The sequence below is a fragment of the Muscardinus avellanarius genome (assembly GCF_963383645.1).
Source record: "Muscardinus avellanarius genome assembly, chromosome: 1".
Taxonomy (NCBI): Eukaryota; Metazoa; Chordata; class Mammalia; order Rodentia; family Gliridae; genus Muscardinus; species Muscardinus avellanarius.
This window is the reverse complement of record NC_137786.1, coordinates 183,638,788-183,648,884: the sequence shown is the minus strand read 5'-3', so window position 1 is coordinate 183,648,884 and position 10,097 is coordinate 183,638,788. Positions and strand designations below refer to the sequence as shown.

Below are 10,097 nucleotides of genomic sequence, written 5' to 3'. Positions count from 1 at the left end.
CTTTTCGAAGCACCTCTATTATTTCTACAGTTATTTTCCTGATTTGATCTTCTAGAAATCTCTGATTTTCTGTTTTATCGGGTTCTGATGTTGTGGGGTTGTGGGCATTTATTGCTCCAGTATTATTCCTCTTTCTCATGATTTCCGATGTTTGTGCCTTCTCTGGGTTCTTCCATTGGGTCACTATGACTTCCCTTAAGGTGTTCTGGATCTCGAGTCAGTAGTAACTCAGACCCCACTCCTCCTTTACTGGGTTTTATCACAGAGTCTCCGACCCAGAGATTCGATAGAGGCTGCTTTAGACTGTGGGGGGTGCCAGGTTGCACGTTCTCCTATGGTGTGATATCTCTGCCGCCGCCCCTCCCCCACTGGGTCAAGTCCCAGGGATTTCTCCTCTGTGGCCCGCAATTTGACTCACTGTTCTTGAGTACGCAGATGTAGCTGTACTGGCCTCGCTGAATTCGCTGCTGCTGCCGCCGATAGCAATATGGCGCTGCTGCTATGCCCTCGGCTGTGGGGCTGGCGTTTTTCTTCTTGATTTTGATTTCTACTCTGAATCCCTGCAGCGTGTGCTGAGCTCGGCCACTGGGAGCTGTAGATGCTCTCTGCGCGGAGAAATCTCGCCTAGCTGTTCCGCAGTGGTTCACCTCGGCTTGCTGTGGCCGTCTGGTGAATTCGCCGCTGCCGCCGGCAGTATGGCGCTGCTGCCGCATCTGCTGCGTCCTCAGGCGCGAGGCCGGTGTATCTCCTCTGTGGCTCTGTTCTCAGTCCGCTTTCTCTCTGGAGCCTGGTGATTTTTTCTTTCACTGGTGATGGTGTTTTCTGGCTATGAAAGGCGCTGATTTTGTGGTAATGGAGATTTGTTGTTAGCGGGGCTCTTAAGCCCCGCTTTTCTCGGTCGCCATCTTCCTCTAATGCATATTTTAAATACATTTATATAAATTTTCCTATAATTGAATTACTATGTTATTTAAAAAGACTGGGATAGCTTTTTCCATATATCTACCTTTTTATACATTATGTCTGTGGCCTTCGATTTTATAGTTACTTAAAATTGAGTAAGATAAATGATGCCTGTAGCAATGTTTTGAGATCTGAACCACTACTATAAATTATTTATTATTAAGGCTATGTTTATTTTCATACAATAGAGGGCGGAGGTATATAATAATATAATAGAAAACTGGTAGTGCGTTTTACTCTTCAGACCAGATTTCTACACCAGATACCTTCTTTTACATTTGAAAGATTTGTTAATCCTAGTATTTCACCACTGGTCAAAACTGCAAATGTAAACTTTCATCAAGATGGGCTCCTCATTTCATACTCTAACAGAATTGCTGAGATGAATTTAGGCTGGAACTCAGCTCTTGGACTTTGACTTCATTCTTTGTTTCCTACATCCATAAAAAGAGGTCCCCATTATGGAAATGAGAGGAAAAAATCAAAGCTCTGTGGCTGAATTCATCCTCTTGGGCTTCTCTGACTTTCCAGAACTCCAAGAGCAGATCTTTGGGGTTTTCTTGGTCATTTATCTGGTGACCCTGATGGGAAATGTCATCATTATCGCCATCATCTCCCTGGACCAGTGCCTCCACATCCCCATGTACCTGTTCCTGCAGAACTTGTCTGTGGTAGAAGTGAGTTTCAGTGCAACCATCATGCCTGAAATGCTGGTGGTCCTGTCCACCAAGAGAACAACCATTTCTTTTGTGGGCTGTTTTGCACAGATGTATTGCATTCTTCTTTTTGGTGGGACAGAATGTTTTCTCCTGGGGGCAATGGCTTATGACTGATTTGCTGCAATCTGCCATCCTCTGAACTACCCAATAATTATGAGCAAAATGGTTTTTGTGAAATTAGTAATGTTCTCTTGGGTCTCATGGATCATGGTGGCTACTGTGCAGATCACATGGGTCTTTAGTTTTCCCTTTTGTGGCCCCAATGAAATCAATCATCTATTCTGCGAGACTCCCCCAGTTCTGGAACTTGCATGTGCAGACACCTTCTTGTTTGAAATCTATGCCTTCACAGGAACCATTTTGATTGTTTTGGTTCCTTTCTTGTTGATACTCTTGTCCTACATTCGAATTCTCTTTGCCATCCTGAAGATGCCGTCCACCACTGGGAGGCAAAAGGCCTTCTCCACCTGCGCCTCCCATCTCACGTCAGTCACCCTCTTCTATGGCACAGCCAGTATGACGTACTTACAGCCCAAATCCAGCTACTCACCAGAAACCAAGAAACTGATGTCACTGGCTTACACACTGCTTACACCACTGCTGAATCCGCTTATCTATAGCCTGTGAAACAGTGAGATGAAAAGGGCTTTGAAGAAGTTATGGCAGAGAAAAGTGGTTTTACACAGTTTGACTGTTTGAGATGCTGTGTGTTTTCAGACATTGCCGAAGGGAGTAGGTATTTAACATATACTTTCTTGCATTAATAAAAGAAGATCAGTCTGTGACAATATGTTAGCTTCAAATATTGAACCTTTGGAGAAAGGTCCCAGACAAGCAAAGACTAGTCACAGAGAACTGTCCATAGAGCAGTCCTCAGGAGGAAGACTGTCTAGTGCCTCATAGCTGAGGGAGTGTGGGTGTCAGGGTTGTTTCATCAGGTGCCATTTGCATCTACACCCATGTTACATTTTGTGTTCCTATTTTGCATTCAGACTCCAGAGGACATGGATGGTCTCAAAGAAGTGGTTGGACCAGTCATGTGCAAATATATTTGGCATCTCTTGGCACATCAGTATATCTAGTTACAGGGATGTCCCTTTCTTGTGACATCAAATATGATATGCTTGTCATGAAGATTCCACATCTCAGAGTTATGATCAGGCCTGAGACCTTAAAAACCATCTGCTATTCGATTGTCCTGTAATGTGATCAACAAATAACTTTTTTTTATATCATCTTGAATTCCTTTCCTTCTGGGAAATGCTTTAACTCCTGAGGTGGCTCCGGGCACCTTCTGTGGATGAAGGGGAGGCCTCAACATTTTCTGAGATTTAGAAGATGGGTAGCTATTCACAGTTCCTGATGGTCCCTGGACTGACATTGACTGTTGGATATATGTGAAGATCTTTGGATCATGTCTCATGTTTGAAAAATGTCTCCTTCCTTCTTTTCTCCCTTCCTTCCCTCTCTCCCTGTCTTTCTTCCTTTCTTCTTTGTGATACTAGGGATTAAATCCATAGGCATTCTACCTTTGAGCTACATTTTCAGCCTCTATTTTATTTTTTTTATTTGGGAAAAGGACCTTGCTAAATTCTGAGGCTAGCTTTGAACATGAAATCCTCCTGTTCAGCCTCTCAAATACTACAAGGTACTGGGCGTACCTCTCAAGTGCCACACACCCCTGCCTTGAATGTTCTTTCTGGACCAAGTTATTTTTATGACATTTGTTTGGAAAAAGGACCAGGCCAAGCCAGCATAAATTACTCAGGAGAAACAGAATAATTTATTACAAAATTGCTACTCAATCTTGGGCCAGATTGATGTCATGAATTCCAATTTGCATTTTAGTAAGATCCCTGGTGACTTGGATGCACTTTAAACTTTGAGAAGCATTGCTGTATGACACAGTGTAAATCTCTGTACTAAAGGTGAGTTATTTTTTCCTCCACTGTTCCCCTGTCATCAGATGACTGGAACTCACATATTTTATATAGACAGACAGCTTCCTGAAACTGTGGTGGAACTGTAGGATCCTTAGGTCATCTATGCCTACCTCCTTCTCTCTAATTCAAAACAGGTCCTGGGAAGTCTTTACTATCAGCCTTCCCAAGGTGTTCTCATTGCTGTGAATGATAGAATTATGGTTTTTGTTCTCTAGAGTGCGCCATTGCGGATTTCAAAATTTTAGTTTGCATCAGAATGTAGAAGCAGAAAAAAATTATTCCTTCATATTCCTGGGGCCTGCCTGGGTCTGAAAATTAAATTGATACAAAATAGGTACCATGGAGATCTCATAGAGAAAAAAGAATCAAATAAGCTAGACCAGTTACCTGTACACTGAACTGAACAAACAATGGTGAGTGTGGAAGAAGCAATTACCTTTTGTGAGGAGTATTTGTGTGTCATTACAATTATGATTATTGTTGTGGTACTAGGGATTGAACCCAGGAACATTTGGTCTCTGAACTATATCCCCAGTGCTATTTTATTTTTTATTTTGAGACAGTAAGACTTTCACTAAGTTGCTGAGTCTCACCCCATTGCTGAGGTTGTCCTTGAATCTGTGACACTTCTGTCTCAGCTTCCTAAGTACTGGGATTAGAGGCATGCATCACTATGACCATCTTTGTGTGCTATTTTAATACTGTGCAGAATTCTATTGGCCCAAATGTTTAGTCCTTGAAAATATAGATGCTGCATCTTTTCATGAGAATTTCATCTCCAGCATTTAAGAATGCCATGTGATCTTCTTGCACCTGTTCTTTCAAGTGTCTTTAATTTAAATAGTCAATATGTCAGAATAGCATGTTTTAACCCCTTCATGAATTGCCAGACCAAGAACTTTAAGACACAATGGCTGGGTCCCACACAGAGAGGGCTTACTGCAGTAAGTCTGCGGTGAAGTCTGACCATGTACATCTGCAATAAGTTTCCTGGTCGTCTTATGCTGCTGATCCAAGGGCCCACACCCGTAGAAACCCAGCTCTGGAGGACAAGGGCTCGCCTGTCCATGTCTGTACTGCCCAGTGAAGCATCCTTCTAAATAACATGCACCTTGTTATGACCACACTACATTTGGCAGTCCCTCTTGTATAACCCAATTCAGTAAATGTGTCCTACTTCTTTGAACTTGATGTTTAAATTCATGTTTCTCTAAATTTTGTTTGGGCCTATTTCTAGGAGGACAGTGCTATCTTTACCTCTATACCATTTAAAGACCTGAATTTCATATTCATTTTTTAAAAACCCACACTTGCATCCCCAGTCCTATTTTCAGAAATAATAACCCTAAAATGGTTGATGTGCATTCTTTCTGGTATTTCTTATGGATGAAAACCACTGATGTAGGTATACATATATTCTTTTTATAAAACTAGAATGGAAGTTTTCCTCTTATTCTTAACTAATCTTTCCTTGCTTCTAAGACTTTAGTTTTTTCTAGTTTTAATATATCTTGCAATTTTATTGTAAAAAATTCTGTTGTATGACTATACAATTTTGGAATTTATTAAGCTTTTCTTTCTGGAGAAGATTTTTGTGTGTGTGTGTGTGTGTGTAGTCTAAGATATTTGAGGATGAAAATACATGGACACATGGTTATGTTCATAAAATGTATTCTTTTTATCTCATATTAACTCTCATCCCCACCGTAAGTAAAAATTTTATTATTGACATCTTCCCGTATGTATTCCCTTGCTGTCTGTTTGTTCTCCCCAAATTTGAGGATAGTATGTTTGTTTCAAGGTCCACATCTGGACTATTTACATTTCAATGGCATTGGCTTTGCATTAGTGGTTAATATTAATATTATTCCCTTTTCGCCATCTTAATGTGTTTCAGGTGTTTTTCACGGAAATATAATTTACATATAAAAGCATAAAAATCACTACTCTACATCATGGTGATTTTCCACAAATTGTCTATCACCTGGGACACAATCAGTACCATCCTGGATACAGGGCACATCGATACCAAACACATCACCGTGCCATTTTATGTTGTGGGAGTAAGGAAGGTACACATTTTTATGCTTTTATTGGTGCATTACAGTCTCACATTATGATGGAGTTCATCGTGGTAGTGACATACATGCACACCGCCCTTGATGAGCGTCACCCCAGACTCCCTTCCTTCAAGATATTGAAATTGGTATTGGCATCCTCACCTATGTATGTAATGTCAGGGGAATTATTTCCTTCATTAAATCTTCCTCTCCCTCTTCCCCTACCCTCCTCCAGAATACCTCCCGTGCTCTGCTGGAGTTTCTCCTCCGTTATTTAAAGGGCGCTTGTATCCTAATTTCTCTCTAGCTTCTTCATGTGAAAGAAAACATACGACCCTTCACTTTTTCTGACTGACTAATCTCATTTAACATAATTTTCTCCAGGCCCATTCATTTTCCTAAAAAATGACATAATTCTGTTCTTTATTGCTGAGTGGAATTCTATTGTGTGAATATTCCATAATTCTGTAACTCATTCACTTTTTGATGGACACCTAAATTGGTTTCATAATTTAGCTACTATAAATTGTGTTGCTATAAACATGGATATGCATATATTATTTTAATATTCTGATTTCAGTCCCTTTGGAAAAATACCTAGGAGTGGTAGAGTGGGATTATATAGTGGGTTCATTCCCAGTTTTCTGAGGAATATCCACACTGATCTCCATAGTGACTGTACTAATTTGCAATTCCACCAACAGTGTTGAAGAGTTCCTATTTCCCCACATTCTTGCCAGTATTTATTGTTTTTTGACTTCTTAATGATTGCCATTCTAACTGGGGTTAGATGGAATCTCAGTGTAGCCTTTGTTTGCATCTCTCTGTTTGCTAACAATGAACATTTTTTTCCATGTATTTATTGTCCATTTGTATTTCTTCTTCTGAAAAGTGTCTATTTAGTTGAACTACCCAATTCTTTCTTTTTTTTCTTTTTTTGTACAGGAAATTGAAAACCCAGTAATTGAGAGGCTGAGACAGGAGGATCACTGATTCGAGGCCAGCCTCGGCTATTTAGTGAGGCTCTCAGCTAAACTAAAAAAAGCATTTTACCTTCAAGCTACACTCCAAGCTATACCCCCATCTTTCTTTCTTTCTGTACTAAAGATTGAACCCAGGAACATTTTACCTTCAAGCTACACTACCAGTCCTTTTTAAAATTTTTTATTTTGAAACAGAGTTTCACTAGGTTGATGAGATTCTCACTACTTATCGAGGCTGTCCTCATACCTATGATCTTTTTAAAATATACCTATGATCTTCTTGTCTCAGCCTCCCAAGTACTGGGATTACAAGAATCTGCCACTCTGGTTTATTTTTTGTTTATTATTTTGCTGAGGCTGGTCTTGAAATTGTGATTCTTCTGTCTCAGCTTCCCAAATGCTGGGATTACAGGCATGTGCTACCACATCTGGCTTCAATTGCCCATTTCTTGATTAGGTTATTTTTTATTGTTTAGTTTTTAAAAGTAATTTATACATTCTACATATCAGTGCTCTATCAGAGGAATAGTAGGCAAAGATCTCCCATTCTGTAGACCCCTTCTTTAGACTCTTGGTAGCTTCCTTTGATGAACAGATTTTATTTTAGTTTAATGCCATCCCATTTATTAATTCTTTTCCTAAGCTTTGGGGTCTTATCGAGGAAGTTGCTATCCATGCCTATATGTTAGAGGTTGGACTTATGCCCTACTCTAGTAATTTCAAAGTCTCTGATCTAATTTCTAGGTCTTTGATCCATCTTGAGTTGAGCTGGGTGAGAAGTAGGGAGTTAATCTATGTTTACAAATAGATAACCAACACCATTTGTACACATTATGCAGCACTTCTCATTTGTAATGGGGCATGGGACTGGTTCATGTCAGGGCATGTAATCCTACTGGTAAGCAATTTAGGAGGGGTCCTTGGATTGGATTCTGTATATGAAAACCCCTTTCCTGAAGGCAAGTGGGACAGATCAGGCTTTTAAGTAATGAGGTTAGAGATGAGCAGGGCAGGGAAGGAGTGACAGGAGGCGCCAGCCAAACCCCAAGAGAAGAGATGCAAAGATTCCCAGCCCGCACGCTGTTTTAAAATCACAGCACTATCAGGAAGCAGTTATGAAAGATACAAGATATCTGCCCCTTTTCCCTTAAGAGTAAGGAAAATTAAGTCTCTTAGGGAAGAATGAGATAGGCACAAAGAGCGAATTCCAGGCCTTAACTCACAATCATTGAAACAGAAAATTCCCAGAGTCCTGGACTTGTTAATCGCCACGATTTGTGCTTTTCTCTCCTTCCCAACTATGTGCTGTCTTAACAGCTGTAGAACTTGTCCTCATCACAAAGCAGAGATGCTTAGACAGGATGCAGTATGGATAGAAATGTTTGGCTCCAAACTGACACACTGACTCTGCCTTCCCTAGAGTTAAAGTGCTCTCATGGGGGAAAAATCCTTTTATGATGCTTCCAAGGACAATTAACATTCTAACTCTAGCACATCCCTATCACCTTTCAAACATTTTAGTGGTGTGTTGTAATTGTACATCATAATGAAGTTCAGAGTGATAGAGACATACATGCACATAGGCCTTGGTGAGTGTCCCCACGGATCCCACCTTGCTCTCCTCCTCCCTTACAAGATATTGAGATTGGCAGTGATCATTTTTTTTGTGGTACTGGGGGTGGAACCCAGGGGCTTTCTACCTCCGGGCTATACTCCCAGTCCTATTTTATACTTTATTTGGAAACAGGGTCTCACTAAGTTGCTGAGAGCCTCACTAAGTAGCTGAGGCTGGCTTTGAACCTCTGCGATCCTCCTGTCTCAGCCTCCCAAGCGCGGGTATTACAAGTGTGCGCCACCACGCCCGGCTTGGTAGTGATAATTTTATATATGTATGTAGTGTCAATGGAAGTGTTTCCTTCAAGTCTCCCTCTCCCACCCACCTCCTTCCCCTACACTCTTTTCCATTACTCCTTTGGGTTTTATCTTTTTTTTTTGTGTGTGTGTGTATTATTTTTACTTTAATAAAATATGTGATTTTACTTAATTCAAATTAATAATGAAGTCAGTTTGAAGGAATGTTTTAAAAACACATACAAGTACAGAGAATAAAAAATGCTGAAAAGGACTTTGCAACAGATGAAAAACTGGTTAATCTCTCATAAGGCAATACAATGTAATATTTGTGGTAATCTCTCTCCAAAACAGAAATAAGTGGTATTTAAAACAGACTAATTTGCATATATATATATGTGTGTGTGTATATATATATATATATTTTTTTTTTAGTGTATTTATTTTTATTTTTTTTAATTGGTGCACTGTACTCATACATCATAGTGGGATACATACTTTTGTAGACATACATGCACACATTGCCCAGTCAGCCCCCACCCGATCCCCACCCCATTCTCTCCCTATCCCTCCCTCCCATGCTTGGCTTAGTGGTTGACATCTAGTATTATAGCAATTTATCCAAAATTAAAAATGATAATCTCACATAACAGTTTCATTTGTCTGATACCAAGCTTTTGATGACTTAAAGATAACATTTCAATATTTCTTTTTGCTTTCTTTCTTACCATAGAATCTATTTTTTCTATTTTTTAGGTGAAACTATCATATATTTATATATTTATTTTTCAGAAAAAAAAATCTATCCTAATATGGAATATGGACTCTAGGTACCCACAACGATCTTGAAAAAGAACAAAGCTAGAAGATGTATATTTTCTGATTTCAAACCATATAAAGCTACAATAATTGAAACAGTGTAGTACTATTCTAAAGGCAGATATATAAACCACTGGAGTTAAATAAAAGCCTAGAGCTAAATTCTTCCCTATATTGTCAAGTTATTTTTGACAAGGTTTCCACAAACATTTGGTGGTGGAAATAATAATCTTTTAACTAAATATTGTTGAAAAATAATAATTACATGGAAAAGAATAAAGTTGGACCCTTACCTAATCCCATATACAAATATTAACTCAAAATAGATAAAAGACCTAAATATAAATCTTAAGACTATAAACTTTTAGGAGAAAATCTGGGTCATAAAACCTCACAACATTGAAATTGGCAGTGATTTCTTGGTTATGATTTCAATGGCACAGGCAACAGAAGAGTATACAAACTCCCTAAAAAATAAAAAACATATTGTATATCCAAAGACAATGTAAACAGAGTTAACAGTTACTAATAGAATGGGATAAAATATTTCCAAATGCTATATCTGAAGGTATATTAATATTCCAACTAGAAATCCTAAAAATTAACAACAATAAAGGCAAACAATACCCTTTACAGATAGGTAAAAGACTAACATAAGTAATGAATCTCCACAGATAACCAATCTTAGTTGTCTGTTGGATGGAAAATCTTGTTTCTCTAGTTCTGATGTGTGTTACCTATTTCTTCTTTATAGTTAAT

General features: G+C 39.0%; 1 pseudogene across 1 annotated transcript; it reads left to right on the top strand.

Moving 5' to 3' along the window:
• The first annotated feature begins 1,430 nt into the window (after positions 1-1,430).
• LOC308259226 (olfactory receptor 10A3-like) lies at positions 1,431-2,381 on the top strand (annotated as a pseudogene). Its single transcript has one exon. The product of its transcript is annotated as an olfactory receptor 10A3-like (transcript).
• The last annotated feature ends 7,716 nt before the right edge of the window (positions 2,382-10,097 follow it).